At 42.9% G+C, this 17,377-nt stretch overlaps 1 long non-coding RNA gene across 1 annotated transcript; it reads right to left on the bottom strand.

Annotated features, from left to right (window-relative positions):
- Positions 1-5,263: 5,263 nt before the first annotated feature.
- Positions 5,264-14,668, bottom strand: LOC148685734 (uncharacterized). The gene is made up of 5 exons (XR_015949880.1): positions 14,065-14,668; positions 11,756-11,841; positions 7,166-7,233; positions 5,679-5,873; positions 5,264-5,528 (listed from the first exon to the last, which is right to left on the bottom strand). It is a non-coding gene; the product is annotated as an uncharacterized LOC148685734 (long non-coding RNA).
- Positions 14,669-17,377: the final 2,709 nt, after the last annotated feature.

Consider the following 17,377-nt stretch of genomic DNA (forward strand, 5'->3'; position numbering starts at 1 on the left):
TTTGCTGAAAACTTCATTATTATTTTTTGCCACCAAGCTTATGCAGACAATCAAGATTTCTGTAATAGCTGGTTGGTGATCTGTCTTTTAGAACAAATCTGTAGTTTTTATTGCGATTTTAAAAAGAGAAAATGGGAAATTGGGGCATGCAAGCATTTGTGTACATTTACAAGGGCTTAAAGCTCGTCTTAGATGGGCAAGGTATTGGAAAGAGAGATCAGAGATCTCTTGGGAGTTTAGGGAAAGGCCGTAACCCAGTTTCAATCACCAGCATCTCCAGGTAGGGCAAGGTTAGGTAGGACCCCTGCCTAAAACCCTGAAGAGCTCTGCCAATCAATGTAAATACTGAACTAGATGGACCTAGTTTCCTGTGTCCTGGCGTCACCTACATAGAATCTACTTTTATATTTCTTAGAGGACTAGCAACTTAGCTTTTCTACAAACAAGCCAAGTTTCTAGCTCTCCTAGAGCAAGGCTGCAGTCTACTCCTGAGAAAGTTATCCACTTTTTTTATTTATTAAAGAAATCATTTTAAATTTCATTCCGCTTTGTCCTGCATGTCTGCTCAAATTCTACTACCTTTGCACAGGAGTAACAGAGCCAGTACAAAGCATCCCCAATGAGGCTAAAATACCTCCAAAGAACCACCATCACTTGTAGCTGCGCAAGCAACAGATCATCACTTGTTTTGTTTTTCAGATGTGCTTTTCTGATGCCAAGTAAGCATGGCTGCTGCTGCTGGAAATCAAAGCAAAAGGCATTGTTGAAAATCTGAATGCTTCTACTCCAAATTATCATTCAGCTCACATTTCAGCTTCTAATCTTTTTGACAAGAGAATTTTTAGTTCCTTGGTTTGAAAGGTATAAAAGTGATAAGCTGGAAAGGATTTTTAAAAAAATTGAGAAGCAGTCTTATTGAAAACAGAAACACTACTCACAGTCAAACACCTTCCAAGTGCCATGGTATCCTAAAATTAAGGATGCTAGCTATATTGTAAAGCTGCAAGGATAGAGAAAGTATGCATTGGGGTAGCATAAAACAACACATTCTTTCCCCCTCCCCAGCGACCTCTAAACACCGTAGAACATTTATTCTCAAAATAATCTGCCTAGCATTCACAATAAAGCGGTGATGTTTACTACCAAATTACCAAAAAAATTAGGAGAAATACCAAGGACCACGGGATACTAATATCTGTATAAATGGGCCTGCCGAAATGCCATAAAATAATAAGCATGCTTTCAGCTTCTACAAGATTCTTCATCAGGCTGGATGTTAAACAGGGAGGTGGGGAGAGAAAAAGTTGGGCGAGGTGTTTCTGTCTGAAAAAATCAGTTCTTTGTTAGAGTCTTCTGATAGAGCATGCAGAATTTTCGCAGATCTGGGCTGCGTGCATACTCTAAATTTCCTTCCTAAAGTATCCCAGGAATTGTAGCACTGTGCGAGGTAAAGTACAGTTCTCAGAATCGCGGACGACTCTGGGGTTGGAGAAGGATGTCTTAACTCAATTGGGGAAGATGCCCTTAAAGCAAGCGTGGAAAACCTCAAGGTAAAATTTACATTTCTTGTTCTGTTCCCCTTTGTCTCTAGAACTACCCAGCATTAATATATGGCAAGTTGATCAGACAGAAATGTGGCCCTCAGACTTAAATTATTTTCCCCTTCCCTGCCTTAAAGGTAGATTCATACTTATCCTTTCAGATATTTTATACTGCATCCCATGGGCTCTTCTCGCTCTATAGGCCGAGGGAGCCGGCGTTTGTCCGCAGACAGCTTCCGAGTCATGTGGCCAGCATGACTAAGCCGCTTGTGGCAAACCAGAGTAGCGCATGGAAACGCCGTTTATCTTCCCGCCGGAGTGGTACCTATTTATCTACTTGCACTTGACATGCTTTCAAACTGCTAGGTGAGCAGGAGCTGGGACCGAACAACGGGAGCTCACCCCGTCGCGGGGATTTGAACCGCCGACCTTCCAATCAGCAAGCCCTAGGCACTGTGGTTTAGACCACAGCACCACCCGCATCCCATATGGTGCATACACAGATGTAATTAGATGTCAGGGTGTACCTAGGCTGATGGAACAAAGAAACCAGAATGGTTGCATCCCCATTTTTGAAATTGAGACTTCTTATGGTTACACGGCTCTAACCAAACCTCAAAGCTTGCTTGTGAGGTGGAGAAGAGAATTAAACGTGAGGGTATATTGCATTAGTGAAGCTAGCGATTAATTTAAGGTAGTTAATTTAGCAGCATCCTATTTATCACAGCTTTCACATTGTGTTGATACAGTTGCTTCACTTTAATCCCAGCAATTAATGCCAGCATGTCTCTCTTCCTCCTATGACTATACAGCACTGGATAAACTGCACGGGATGCAGTATAAAATATCTGAAAGGATAAGTGTGAATCTACCGGCGCTGTGGGCTAAACCATTGAGCCTAGGGCTTGCTGATCAGAAGGTCGGCGGTTCGAATCCCTGTGACGGGGTGAGCTCCCGTTGCTTGGTCCCGGCTCCTGCCAACCTAGCAGTTCGAAAGCACATCAAAATGCAAGTAGATAAATAGGAACCGCTACAGCGGGAAGGTAAACGGCGTTTCCATGTGCTGCTCTGGTTTGCCAGAAGCGGCTTTGTCATGCTGGCCACATGACCTGGAAGCTATACGCCGGCTCCCTCGGCCAATAATGCGAGATGAGCTCGCAAGCCCAGAGTCGGTCACGACTGGACCTAATGGTCAGGGGTCCCTTTACGGCAGGAAAGGGGGAATAATTTAAGTCTGAGGGCCACATTTCTGTCTGATCAACTTGCCATATATTAATGCTGGGTAGTTCTAGAGACAAAGGGGAACAGAACAAGAAATGTAAATTTTACCTTGAGGTTTCCCTCCCTTGCTTTAAGGGCATCTTCCCCAATTGAGTTAAGACATGCTTCTCCAACCTGGTGCATTACATTTCAGTTCAGAGACAATAGGTATCATTTGACTAAAGGAGCATGGAAGGGCGACTTCTCCATTGTTGGCTATGGAAGTGGAAAGCTCTCCGTCTCCCATGGCCTACAAAGGGCAGTCTGCACACAACTGTGTCAGGAAATGTCCACAGGCAGGGTTTGGAAAATCCAGCAGCACAAAAAACGCCCCGCAACACCCAAAAATGTAATGGGGAGAGGGATCAACTGCTACAGGCTATTCCCAAAAGTTTGAAATATATTTCTATCACTGCACACATGAATATATAATGGTAATTTTTAAAATAATAACGAGGAGGAGGATTGAAAACCAAGCCCTTCATAGTCTGGGGGTGGGGGTGGGGGTGGTTTGAGATTCACCTAGGTTGGAAAGCAAACATTGGCATGAATGCTTTCAGGATATTGCTTCTTTGCAAAGTACTGCCTAAATGCAATTGAAAGGGATCATTGTGTTACATCAGCAAATAAAAAGGCACAGAGAGAACAGAGAACATGAGATCATGCAGCAGCCTTTCAAAGATACAAATAAAGTGAATAAAACACAGCTTGTTTATGCTGTGGTGAAAGGATTGCAACATCTTAGGTTCATGGCGAAAGATGGTGGCATTATTAATAAAGCCATACTGCTGCTTCTGATTACGGGTAAGAACCGACTAGAAATACATTTCAAGGCAATTATGGGCAGTCTTTCATAATCTTAAAGAAAGCTTTTCATATGATCTCAGCTTCTTTTACACAAAGAGTTGGGCTTTGTTCAAAGTTTGCTTCATTACCCTCATATGTTTTGCTGGTTATTTTAAAAACAAAAACAAAAAGAGGATATTGTCATGGATTTGGCCACCTTCATCACTGTGATTAACCAGCCAGAGACTTTAAGAAAGGAACTTTACTGACCTTGAATTACTGAGGGATGCTTTTTCTGATGGGCTAGGATCCAGCCTTCAGAAGGTAACAGCTCTCCATGCTAGAGGCAAGGATAGGCAAACAAATGAAGATAGATTTGCAGTTGAAGCTGGATAAAATGAAAAGCATCTTGGGGTACAGGGGGCCCTATTTGGGAATCAGGTTCAGGTGTACAGATTTACTGCAGAAGCATCTGTAAATTAAATAAATGTTGCAAAACCACTGCAATTCTCTAGTGCAGGCACAGGCAGACTTGGCCCTCCAGATGTTTTGGGACTACAACTCCCATCATCCCTAACAGGACCAGTGGTCAGGGATGATGGGAGTTCTAGTCCCAAAACATCTGGAGGGCCGAGTTTGCCTATGCCTGTTCTAGTGTCTTCTTCTCCCAAGGAAACACTGTAGTGTTAAGACTGGAACCTCTCTAAGAATAAAACTGGGGTCAGTAGTGGGATTATTCTTCCTTGGAGAGAAAACTGTGAGCTAATATTATAGAGCCTGAGTGGAGGAAATGAGAGCTGGATTCCTAGTAGAAATGGGGGTGGTCTGATGGCTTTAAATTAACCTTAAAATAAGAACTAAAAGCACAGTGAGCAGAATGCAACCCTCCCAAATGCACCTGCCTGGAGGTGAACACTTTGCTTGTTCAACTACTACAAGGGGTCAAAGCTGGCCTAGAGGTCTGCCCATGTATATGTCATAGCTGCCAAGTCTCCCGTTTTTCGCAGGAAACCCCCGTATTTTAAACCGTTTCCCGCTGGCGAGCCCGGATTGGAAAAAATCATGTAAATCCCCTGGATTTCCTACTTGCCAGGGAGGCTCCATTCTGGGTCCTGGCACCACCCGATTTCCGGTGCCCATACATGGGTAGCGCGGCACCGGAAGTCGCTTCTATGCATGTCTGGACATGCGTAGAAGCGACTTCCGGTGCCGCTCCGCCCATGTCTGGGCACCGAAAATCGGGCAGAGCGGCACCGGAAGTCGCTTTTCAGTGGGAGACTTGGCATCACCAGCTTTTTACACTCCAGGTGTTTTGGGTTACAATAGTATGAAACGTTGGACCCCCATATGACTATGTGAAGGATAGGGGAAGAGGCTGCCACAGCAATCATGCCCTCCCCCTGCTCTCCTGCTATTCATTCATCTGAAAAGGATTCCAGTCTTTTTGTACTGCTAATAGTGAATACTGGCTGAGTAGCCTGTTTGTCTGGTAAGAACTTTTTATGTTGTTGTTTTTTTTTTTGTTAAGCTGTCCATTTACATTTATTTATTTTCCAGGAGAAACTGCTATGCATTATGAAGAGACCTGACATGTGCCCAGAGATTTAAACAAAGGAATCCTAGTGGTCCTTAATGACTAGAAGCAAGGTGTTGTTGTTGTTGTTGTTGTTTGCTTTTTTAATGGTCTGGGATCCAGTCTTCAGGAGGTGATATTCTGAAGTCTAGAAGGAGAGATAGAGGGGCAGTTTGAAGCTGGCTTTACCACAGAGAGAGAGAGAGAGAGAGAGAGAGAGAGATTGAGAGAGGCAAAGTACCTTGGCTAGATGTAAAGAGCCTTGGGGCATAGGGCCTCTTCTCAATCTCTGGCATCTCCAGTTGAATGTTCAAGAAGCAGGTGACATGAAAAACTCTCTTCCCAAGTCTCTGGACTATGCTCCCAACCTGAGTGGACAATATTGGGCTAGCCCATCATGGCCAAACCTGATGTCCTCCAGATGTTCCAGGCTAGAATTCCCACCCGTCCTGGCTAGCACATCTGGAGGGCACCAGGCTGGGCAAGGCAAGGCTAGATGGACACAGTGGTGGACCTACATTTGGGGGGCACTGAAGCTTGAACTGTTATGGGGGCCCCTTCTCAACCAGCAACAAGGTCTGGGTAACCGCTGTTATCTTCTTCAGTGGGGTTTTACCGCAACAGATCACCACAAATTTCCCACGAGTTTGCGTTTTTGGTATCTACTTAAGTACTTTTGTGACCCTGTTGTTGCTTTTCTGGGGTCTTGACCTCTGACCAAAGAGAGAGAGAGAGAGAAGAGAGAGAGAAGAGAGAGGGCAGAATTACCTTAGCCACGGCAGAACAGCAAACTTGCTGTGACATAGGGGGTGCCAACTTGGAAACAAAATTGGGGGAGGGGGCAGGTAAGCTTCTCTGCCCCACATAATCAATCAGATCACAAGACACGGCACACGCACACCATTTGAATGACAATGTCCACCAACTTGGGGGGCGGTGGCTCCCTCAAATATTTGGGGGGCCAAAGGGACCTCGACCCCTAGGAGTTGGCTCCTATGCCATGACATTTCACCTTTGCACCATCTATGCTACTGACTCTCAAGCTTTGGGATTGTCGGAATATATACAAAAAGTTTGAATTGTGTGATTCAGATGGGATCTACTAGACTCTAAAAAAATTTTTTTAAAAGGAATGTGAACTAAAGTTCACATCCCTCCGGGATTAGGACCCCTGAAGCTTAAGATCCATTTGTTTCATAGTATGGACATATCTGAAGGAAGACAATCAGGTTCTGTGTACAACCCTCATGTTATGTACTAAGCTTGGGTCCTAGAACAATAGGTAAGTAGGATCCTCACTTGCCCAGCAAGGTATTTTTCAACTTCTGCCCCTTTGTTTGGGTCCAGACAAGGAGAAAAGCATGAGAAGGCAAGCATCAATTGGAGTGCTTGAAAGCAGCAGCAGCAGCAGCAGCAGCATACACAAACAGTTTTAAAACAACATTTGGGCTGTGGTATATGGTATGGTGTATTGCAGCCTGCACAAATTTCATGGACCTTGTCGAATGGACCAGGGTATAATTCCCAGACATCAAACACTTCATTTGTGGTTTGCAGGCACCTTGCAGCAATGTGGATAGACAGGCTTTTTTTTATTAAAAAAAAAAACCTAGGTGAAAGACTGTAGGCAAGAGGGTCATCTTTATTTAACCAGTGTAAACACAAGCCCACAAGTGAAGTGGGCAGAGTTACTCTGGAATTGCACCTCATTTACAAACAAGAACCTGTAGGGCTGCATTTCTTTCCTCCCACATTCCCCCCTATATATATATATATATATATATATATATATATATATATATATGAGAGCGAGAAATGAGCCAAATATATTAGAATCGTTACAGTCAGGGGAAATGTCACAAAAAGCCATAAACAACAAACAAATCTTAATATACCCTTAAAGATTTACTCACTGTGCAAGGTTTTTATCTGAGCTGTAAGTCCATCATATGCATGAAATTAAATTTTATTTACCTTATCTTTGCATTACTATCATTGACCTTACCAAGTAATGGCCATTTGAGTCCTTAAAAGTGAAGATATTTGAGCCTTTCCCATTCAGCTAGGATTTACCTGGACGGAAATATAGCACATAATTAGTCACTAGCACATATTCAAAATCTGCATCAGTGAGAAAAATAAGAGAAATGGAGTACTTAAAATTGAGTATTAATTACACCTCAACAGAACCGCAACCTTGAGGAAAGACTATGAAATCAATAAGAAACCATTGTGCATTTAGCACACAATAACTGATTATGTGGACAGGCCACAAGTATCTGTAATAGAGATCCAATATTGTTGCCAAGGCCCAGGTTTCAATATGATTTTATTTATTTATACAATTTATTGTTAGCCGTGTGTACCAGAGAGCCCTAACCTCAACATCAGAAAGTTATCCACAGTTGCCAACTTTTAAAAGTGCCTGACAATTGGAGAGCTAAGGATACAGCAATGGTTAGAACACATGTTTGCAAAACTTGGGAGAGTTCATGTCAGCCACAATATTATAATATTTGTGAATGTTTTTATTAAACTTTTTATGTACAACAATACCCCCAAAGTGCAATGCATAACTAGGGAAAACCCAATATGGAAAACTGCTTAAGAATTCAATATCATCCATCAAATAAAGACCATTTGTGTTATTTTTCAATATTAGTGTTTCCTGACATATCTTTATACAGTAAGCCATGGGTAGCTGTCAATCATTTTACTTTTGTGCAATGTGTGTATGCAATACCATGCTGCTTGAAAATTTTCCTTGCTTTTTGTTAAGCTTCTCCTGTCTTTCATTTGTTGAGGTAGTTTTTCCATTAAAACAATTGTCCATATTTGCTGATCATGTCAACCGTCTCTTTGGAGGTCATTCGCCATAGCTACATTCATTCATCAAGTTTTCTCCCAGAATTTTCCCTTCTCCTGGCTACTGTTAATCTTGCTGCTATAAACATTTTAGTCATAAGACTTTTGTGTTTTCCATCTTGTCCTTTTTCATCAAGGATGATGAATGGAGCAATGCTTGGCTCCAAAGTAACTAATTGTCCTATCATCAGTCCTATTTCATGAAAGAAAATATCTGATTCCCAACACGCCCTTCACACAATACCAGCCACAATATTGCTGATCTGGTCTAGTGACAGTGGACTATATTGACCATACAACTACCGGTAGTCTAGTGAGAACAATGTGTGGATCAGGGTGAGTCAGATCCCACAAGTGAACCCATTGGATCTGTTTAGGTACCTGTGATTTAGATGTCCCATGCAGCCAGCTTTTACACCGCATTGATGGAACCCAGATGTCACCTTCCTTCCTAGAACTGACTGGTGTTCTCCAAGCTGATCATGTCAACCGTCTCTTTGGAGGTCATTCGCCATAGCTACATGTGAAGATTTCTGAACTAGAGATTCTGAACACTACATTTCCTTTCCTGTATATACAATTTCAGGCCTTTGCTGAAAGTTCTTCACTCTAAGGCACACCAGTGATTTTCAGGACTGTCCTTCATATGAAGAGAAAGCTGAAGCGGCTCCTTTTGATCATGGGGGTCTTTAGCCCCAAAGCAAATGTACAGGAAACATGTCACTGAAGTTTGTAGCGGGAGGAAATGTGGAGCTGGGACTACTTAGCAGGGCCTGCAATACCGACGACTAAGCAAGGGGTGCATTCCTAAGGTTTCAACTTGGCAGATGTAATGGTATAGGTGCCCATGCCAAAGTATTAAAGGAGCGAAAATGTGCCAACTGGTGACCTAGGCTCACTGACTGTGTTCCAAAAGCAATAAAGGCTAGGTTCATTGTGCCAGCGCCCTACTCTGCTTCAGCACTCAAAACTTTGCCATTTCTACAAGTCGGAGCGAGGATCGTTGACACCAAAAACTGCACCCCATGCTAATTCCATGTCTTTATGTCTCTCTGTGTTACTTCTGAGCAGCTAGAATGTTTATGAACATTCAGTGTCACCATAGCTTCTCAGCTGCCAGCTCATAACCATTAGCTACCGTAGTTTTCAGCCTGTTCTATGAATAAGTTTTGGCTTGGCTTTGCAATGAAAGGGTCAGAAAGAAAGGCCATTTTGTGCCAGATTTTCTTTTTTTTTTTTTTAACATAATTTTTATTGGTTTTTACAAATTACAAAAAATGGTACATACATAAACACCTTTTCCACCTTCTTCCCACCCCCCTCCATGGGTCCTCCCCTGCCACAGAAGTATCCCACGCAGGTGATCAGTCAGAAGTGGTCCATTTTATGATTGGGTTTCTGTCCTCCTCCCCCTCCCCTGCCCCCCAAGCCCCCCCCTGCCACCAGGGAGCTCCAGTGAACCAGGGCAGTACGCAGGAGTTCATCCATCCAACCATCTATTGTCATACCAAAAAAAAAGAAAATACAAAAAGAGAAAAAGAGAAAAAAGAGAAGAGGAAAAAAAAAGACAAAAAGGAAAAAAGACAAAAAAAAAAATTCATCATAATTGTTAAATTCATAATTGTTAAACCATATTTTGTGGGCTTCCCCACCCTCCCACCCTTCCCCGGTTTTCCTCCCTTATTTATCATCTTCAACAGTTTCATAGTTCATATTTTATAACATACACCTTTATATCTTATACCACTTTTAAACTATTATCATTTTCGCCTATTGTCCAATCACTGAGAAATCAAACTCCCATTTTTTCTTCCCGTGCCTAATTTTTACCCCTCTATAGGCCTCCATCTTTTCACCTTTTTCCAGAATCAATTCACTTTTTAAACCTATAACTATTCCCAAACTAACCTTACTCCCCCCGAGTACCTGCTCCACCCCTCCAATCCAGCAAGTTCCATAGTCAGCAGTCCAGTTATAGTCCTATTAACCCATCCTTACAATCACCACTTCACTTTCCCTTCACCCCACCCCCTGTTTGCAGTCTTTTGCCATCCAGGCCTCCATATCAGACCCCTGAGCTTCTTCTCTTCTCTGCTTAATTTTTCCTTCTTCCCTGTGGTCATTCTGGAGTTCCAGTAAATCCAGTCGTGCCCCCCTCGAAGGGGAGGCACTCCATCCAACTTTTTGTAGAGTAAAATCATCCTTTTTTTCGTGATGGGCTTCATTTTGTGTTAAATCATCACAGTCGTCATCATTGTCATTCTCACATTCATCTTCTTCAGTTTCAAAAGCTTCATCTTCTAGGAAATCATATTCTGTCATCACAATCTGGAGTTGTTGCTGTAACACTAGCCGTTGTGTCTCCTCTTGACATAGTTCTATTCTTGTTTCCCACATTAAGGTCAAAACAGTCCGCTGAAACTCAGGCGGGTACCTTTTTGTTGACATAGTTCAGTCCTGTCAAGGTCAAAACTTGTCACATGGGGTGGAATATGATCGCAGTCTATTTTCTCGACTCCATTTTAACAAGCTGGCTGCATTCTTAAAAATAAAGTTCGAACTCACATTTCAAAAGCATATAAACCAAAAAAAAAAAATTCCCAAAAAGTCCAGAGATAAAGATAGAAATAAAATTTAACTATAAATCCTGGTCAGCTCACTGGGTTTTCTGGGCTGCCGGCTCCCGAGAAAAAGAAAGGTCTTTCTTAGTCTTAACTTCATTCTGCAGGGCAATCACAACAGTCTCTCTCCCCTTTTACCCTGCATTTAGGGGAGATTCTCTTTGATGCCTTTGAGGAATCCTTTTAAGTTAAAATCTTCTGTTTACGGCTTCGGGTTTCTGTTTACTGTCTCTTATGTTACCGTGGGGGGGGTGGCTTCCTCTTTTCCCCTCTCTCCCAGGTCCAAATTGTTGCCTTAATTTACATTCCAAAGAATCCAAATTACTCACAGTCTATTCATTTGCTGAATGTTCTTTGAAGAATTGGCCACCTCCACTTCCCAGACTCGCAGCTTCGCACTCTCAGAGCAGCAATGTCAGCCTGTCCGCCGCGGTTCAGCTCCTCGCTCTCGGGGGCTTAAACAAAGCCGATCCGGGGAGGAGAGAGCCCGCTTTTGGCGCCGCCAGGCAAAATCTGTCCCCAAAAAGCACGATTTGGGGCTTTTAAGGAGGTTTCGTTTCGCTGGAACGATTCCCTCCACCTCTGAAGCGCCGAGGTCCGCTCCGCTGTGCGGACCCCCGTCTGAGCAAGATGGCGTGGTCAACCGGAAGCCCCATTTTGTGCCAGATTTTCCCCGCTTTAAACACGGTATACAAATTAAGCAAATTAATAAGAAATTAAAACAAGGGAAAGAGCAGAGAAACATGAAACCCCTTGATTAACCCATTTCTTCCTCCTTTTAGATCTTCTTATCAGCATATCTCTCTCATGTCTTGCCCAAGGGAGTGTCCTTTCTGTTACCCAGTTCAAGGATCCTTCTTCAGTTTATAGATCCTTACTCTAAGAGGGTGTAGCTGTTGTTCCTTAGTTGTATAATTTCTCTCTTTAACCCCCCTGCACCCTCTCCTCCAGTCTATTAAACAATCACCTTTTGTGCCTCTTTCACAGAAACACGCATTCTTCTGCTGCGCAAGATATTTAAGTTTTAATGGTTACAAAGTTTGAGAAAGTAGCTTGAAACATTACTCTCAAATATCTGATCTACCAACAAGCCTCCAAGGTATAATTACCTGACGTCTGCTAACCGGTTCAGCCAATTTCCATTCAAAATGATTTTCCAAGCTCACCCATCCATGAAAGGGTTAGCGATTGTAAACTGGAGGGCAAATGGGAGGAGGAACATTAGTGGGTAGAGGAAAATAAATTAGAGATTCTTTTGATTTAGTTTAGTTTCAAGGACAAACACGTGCCCCTTTCTGGCACAGGAACACACACAAAAAAAGGAGTCTGGAGAGAGTTCATGAAATACCATTGCAAACGAAGTTGTTATAAGGCATGTCATACTCTTTTAACAGTGTAAAGCTTACCAGTGAAAACTTGTTTCTCCATGCAAATGCAAAGGCCTGGTTTACCTTTAAACAATATTAACATTAAATCTAATTATGCAGGAATCTGCTGTCAAGCTGAATTATTTAAGATTTTATGTACACAGTAAAACAAATGTGGAATATCTTCAATGACCTAGGGTGGGTTTCAAATTATTTATATTAACTCCAGAATTACTCAGAATGCTTTGATATGTCTGCCATGGAAGGTATTTGCCATTAAAAACTCCTAAGCAAGAGCCCCCCCCCCAAATTTGGTGCAGTCTTGCATCCTACTGGACTCTACACTGCTGTTTTTCAAATGTTGGGTAAGGATCCCAAATGAATCATGCTCAGATCTAAGGAGAGTTTGCACCTGTGAAGCCAGCGCTATTGTATTGTCATTTACAGTGTGTTAGAAAATGGAGAGAGAACAATAACCAAAAACAAAACAGAGAGAGGCTGTAGATGTGCTGGACCATTGTCTTGACCTTGGTAATGGACTGGATGAGAGCCAGTAAACTGAAGCTCAAACTAGATAAGATTGAGGCCTTGTTAGTGGGTGGTTCCCTAGACCAGAATGGATGGGAGGCTGCTTGCTCTTGATGAGGTTACAGGCCAACTGAAGGAGCAGCTCCACAGCTTGGGATGCCCAGCTGCATCCCTATCTAGACAGGGATAACCTGTCTTGTGAAACATGGACCACTTATAAACGCTATTTCCAACTCCTCAAAAGATTCCATCAACGGTGTCTCCGAAAATTTTTGCACATCACTTGGGAAGGCAGGCGAACTAATACAGTATCAGTGTACTGGAAGAAGCAAAGATCACCAGTGTTGAAGCAATGATTCTTCAACATCAACTTTGTTGGACTGGTCATGTTGTGCGGATGCCTGATAATCGTCTTCCAAAGCAACTACTCTATTCTGAACTTAAAAATGAAAAGCGTAATGCTGGTGGTCAACAAAAGAGGTTTAAAGACTGTCTCAAGGCAAATCTTAAAAAGTGTAGGATAAACACTGACAACTGGGAAACACTAGCCTGCGAGTGCTCCAATTGGAGAACAGCCTTTACCAAAGGTGTCATGGGCTTTGAAAACACTCGAAGTCAGGACGCAAGGAAGAAATGTGCTAAGAGGAAGGCACGCTTGGCAAATCCACACCGTGATCAACTCCCGCCTGGAAACCAATGTCCTCACTGTGGAAGGGCGTGTGGATCCAGAATTGGCCTCCACAATCACTTACGGACCCATTGTTAAATCCATGTTTATGGAAGACAATCTTACTCGGCTACGAGTGATCGCCAAAGAAAGAGAAGAGAACTTTTGTTGTCTGTGCTTTAGTAACCTCTAGGTTAGATTACTGCAACATGTTATACATGGGGCTGCCTCTGAAGACGGTCCAGAAACTTCAGCTGATGCCAGATTCAGTGGCCAGGTTACTCACTGGGGCAAGATGGTTTGAGCATATTGTAGAATGTCAGTCCTGACCTGACTGCACTGGCTAAAAATCTGTTTCCAAGCCAAGTTCAAAGTGCTGGTTATGACCTATTAAGCCTCAAATGGTTCAGAACGGTTATACCTCAACAACCTCTCTTCATATGAACTGGCCTGGACCCTGTGCTCAACATCCGAGACCCTTCTTTACGTGCCTCCTCCCCAAGAGGTCCAGAGGGCAGAACATGGGAATGGGCCTTTTCTGTGTGGGGGCTCACCACTTGTGGAGTGCTCTCCCCAGGAAGGCTCGCCTGGCACCTTCATCACATAATCTCTAGGTGCCAGGTCCAACATTCTAACCACTACACCACACCGGCTTTCTGGTTTAAATACCGTATAAAGAACTGTAAGAAGGAAGAGCAGCAGGGGTCTTGAAGGTGCCCACAAATACTTCACCCTTGGGTTGCAAAACTAAGCAGGCACACACATCATAGTCTTGTTCCCTGTTACGGTGAGGGGCATTATATTTTAATGAAATTGCAGCGATTGTTTCCAGATTTGGAATTACCGGTATAAGAACAAGTTGGCACATGCAGATTTGCATCTTCTTTTGTGGTAATGCATTTATTTTAGCAATGCCTAAGGGTCCTCCAGGAGTCCTTTTTGTTGCTCATCCATGATGCTTTGAGCTCATGATGGTGTCAGAACAGTTATACACAGGTGCCTGCAAAAGTTTGGGTGAAGTCAGGCTGTTGCATTTCCAGTCAGTACATGTCCTATAGCTTTCTGCTGAAATCCCATGATTTATTTATTTTTATATACCACAAATGTTCCTGGGTGTTTTCTCTCACTTTTATTGTGCTTCCTCAGACGTCAGTAAAGCAGAAATATTGGGGATGCACTGCTGTACCTTTAAAAATGTTGCGGCTTATGCCAGAACTAAGTGTGCTTCATTTGGGTATTGTGACTTTACTGCCATGTGTTTGCGCATGAAGAAGCTCAGTCAGAGGGTTTCCTGCACACACTACTTAGCTACATGGCTGGGATTACTGAAGACTCTCCAAATGTCCTCTTTCATACCGGATAGACCAGTATTTCTGGTGTGGCCTAAACTGGTGTACACTTTCCATTTGTTCAAAGTTCCTTCAGTTTTGCAAGGTGGCCAGCAGGTAGTGTATTCTGCTTCTTCTAAATGTAAAAAAAGAAAGAAAAAGGAATTGGCAAGTCAGACTCTTCCCCAGAGAATTGCGCAACCCCTGACTGTATCCTTAAGAGAGGGGGGAGTAGAATATTATTGTCCTGCCCTTGGGGCCCCTTCCAACTCCACAGTTCTATGGTTCTATGAGTTCTGCCCCCTCCCTTCTTTCCCAAAACCCCTGGTCTGAAACCTCTGTTTTAAAAGCACACATTTTTTCCTGTGGTGACATCACACCCTCTGTTAACCCTGGCAACCTCCCCCTCTCAGTTCTTCTGTTTCTGACCATTTCTCAGCCTGGGGGAGCAAAGCATCAGTTTTTCTTAATGACCCAGTACGTGGCTCTCTTTGTGTTCTTAATGGCAACTCTATCAGCAATCTCCTCAACAGGAGAACTGGTTTAGCCTGTCTTTTTCACTGGCATGGAATCTTCCCTTCATGCTCCAAATATTAGCTAAACTCTGCCCTTTACTAAAGTTAGGGTTATGGGGAACCTGCCCCCACTGCCCCAAATTCATAACAACAATATAGTGGTGGTGTAAAATAAAATCAATTAAATGACAGAAAATAAGGAACAAAAGGCAAAACCTGAATCAAATTAATTCCCCCCCAGAATTGACAAAACAGAAACCGTTTCAGAACTCTGGGTTGTTTGTTTTTAAAGGACAACATTTTTCACCTGTGTGACATAACACCCATGTTACCCCTTGTTCCACAGACCCAAGCATCTTCCATCAACACATTTGTCATGTTTCCATCCCAGGGGAAGACTCCATGCATTTGGTAATTTCTAGCATTCAATAATTTCCAACATTCACTAACTTCTTAGAATGATGGACACTTTTGCACCCCTAAATTCTGGTACCCCAAATCTGTACCAATACTTTGCTTCTTCCACATCCCACCTGAAACTCAACAGGAACTAGATCCAATGCTTAAGAAGCATCAGGGTTGCTTGTTGCTTGCAAAATGGAAGGACTGGAGCTTGAGGCTGTGTATCAATAAACAGAGGTCAAAAGTCCTGCAGCACTTTCGGGACACTCCACCCAGTGAAATGGATCTGCATCTTTTGCAAACGTCCTCAACTCGGGCTGTCATTTATTACCATGGTAAGATTTCCAGTAGCTGGGAGTCAGCTGAAATTAGAACTTCACCGGTTTTACACCTCTGGAAGTAAATACACTAGAGTTGAAGAAGAAATGTCACGGCTGCAGAACCCTTCCCACCTCTGTAACGTTGGGTTGTGTGGGTGAGAGAGTTGCTGCTGAAGTAGATGAAACAAGACTTTGAACAGTCCAGGGAGAGGAATGTTTTAGACGAGCGAACCATTTTCTCTTTTCAAATGGATCAAACGGATGAGAAATTCCGACAGTGGGAGCAAAACCCTCAAGAATGCAAGCCAAAAAATGACTCCACTACTGACTTTCCTCTACTGTATTTCTGGACGCGCCCTTTAATCATTAATGGGCAGATTTTATGCTCAGTTTCCATCTGATGAAGGTGGGATGGTGTGCTCTGGATTGCAACCACTATATAATTTCCCTTTGGATAAAGATAAAATGCGTTGTAAGTGTTTAAGGAGGTGGTGGCTGCCATATTTTTTCATCTACTGTCTCTGATAACAGTGTTAACATGCTGGTGACTTCCAAAACCCTATATTTGTGATCAGCATTTACAAAAATGCATATTTTTAAGGCTCCCTTTCAAAAACTACTGCGGAAACATTATTCAGAGATAGTGATTTGGTACAGAACTTTTTGATCAGAATTTTGGCAATGTAGTAAATAGGCACCCATCTGTCTTAAGAGACAATGGAGTGCACCTCCAGGGGAAGTCAAACCGCTGGAGAATCACAGCACCTGCTGTAGCTGCAGAGACCAGTAACTCATAACTGCTTCCTCCCACATGGTTTTTTCTGTGTTTGCGGCACCAACGTGACCTCTCTGGGGTGGAAGCCTGGGCAGTGTGTATGGAGGTCCTGGGCTGCCAAAACAACAAGACCCCATTCTCGGCCTCCTTTTCCTCTTGGAAACCAGAGCAATAAGTTTGGCACCAGCTCGGCTGCAGGAGTTACTGGAAAGAGGCATACAAGGCACCATCCAACCATCTTAGGGGCTCCACTCCAGATTTGTGTAGGGTTTACTTCTTAGCCTTTTCTTCTCCTGAAGATGTCCCATAAGGTAACTCGGAAGTAAGCCAGATTGATTTCAGAAGAGTTTAGTGTCAAATGATTGTAAATGGAGCAAAACAACTCGGAACTCAAATGTCACAAACCCGGAAGTACCGGTAGGTGTTCCGGTTTGCGAACTTTGCTTCCAGCGTGGTTTCCATGGCTTCTGATTGGCTGTAGGAGTGTCCTCCAGCCAATCGGAAGCCGCACCTTGGTTTCCAAACATTTCAGAAGTCAAACTGACTTCTGGAATGCATTCTGTTCGGAAACCGAGGTACGACTGTACAAAATAAATGAATGAATCCACAATTGCTTCTTCCCCAAATTGCTGCTTAAATTTCCAACACCCTTTCCCTGATTTTTATAGTCTGATCCATAAACAAATGCTGTTGTTGTTGTTGTTTTAAAAAAATTACAAGAAAGTTTAGCTAGATTATTCAAATTCAAGCTCCTCTAGTCTTACTCTTAACAGGTATAAGACTCTTTGATACAGACACGTGTAAGGTTCATGCAAACATACATTTAACT

The sequence above is a fragment of the Zootoca vivipara genome, chromosome 5 (assembly GCF_965207765.1).
Source record: "Zootoca vivipara chromosome 5, rZooViv2.hap1.1, whole genome shotgun sequence".
Taxonomy (NCBI): domain Eukaryota; kingdom Metazoa; phylum Chordata; class Lepidosauria; order Squamata; family Lacertidae; genus Zootoca; species Zootoca vivipara.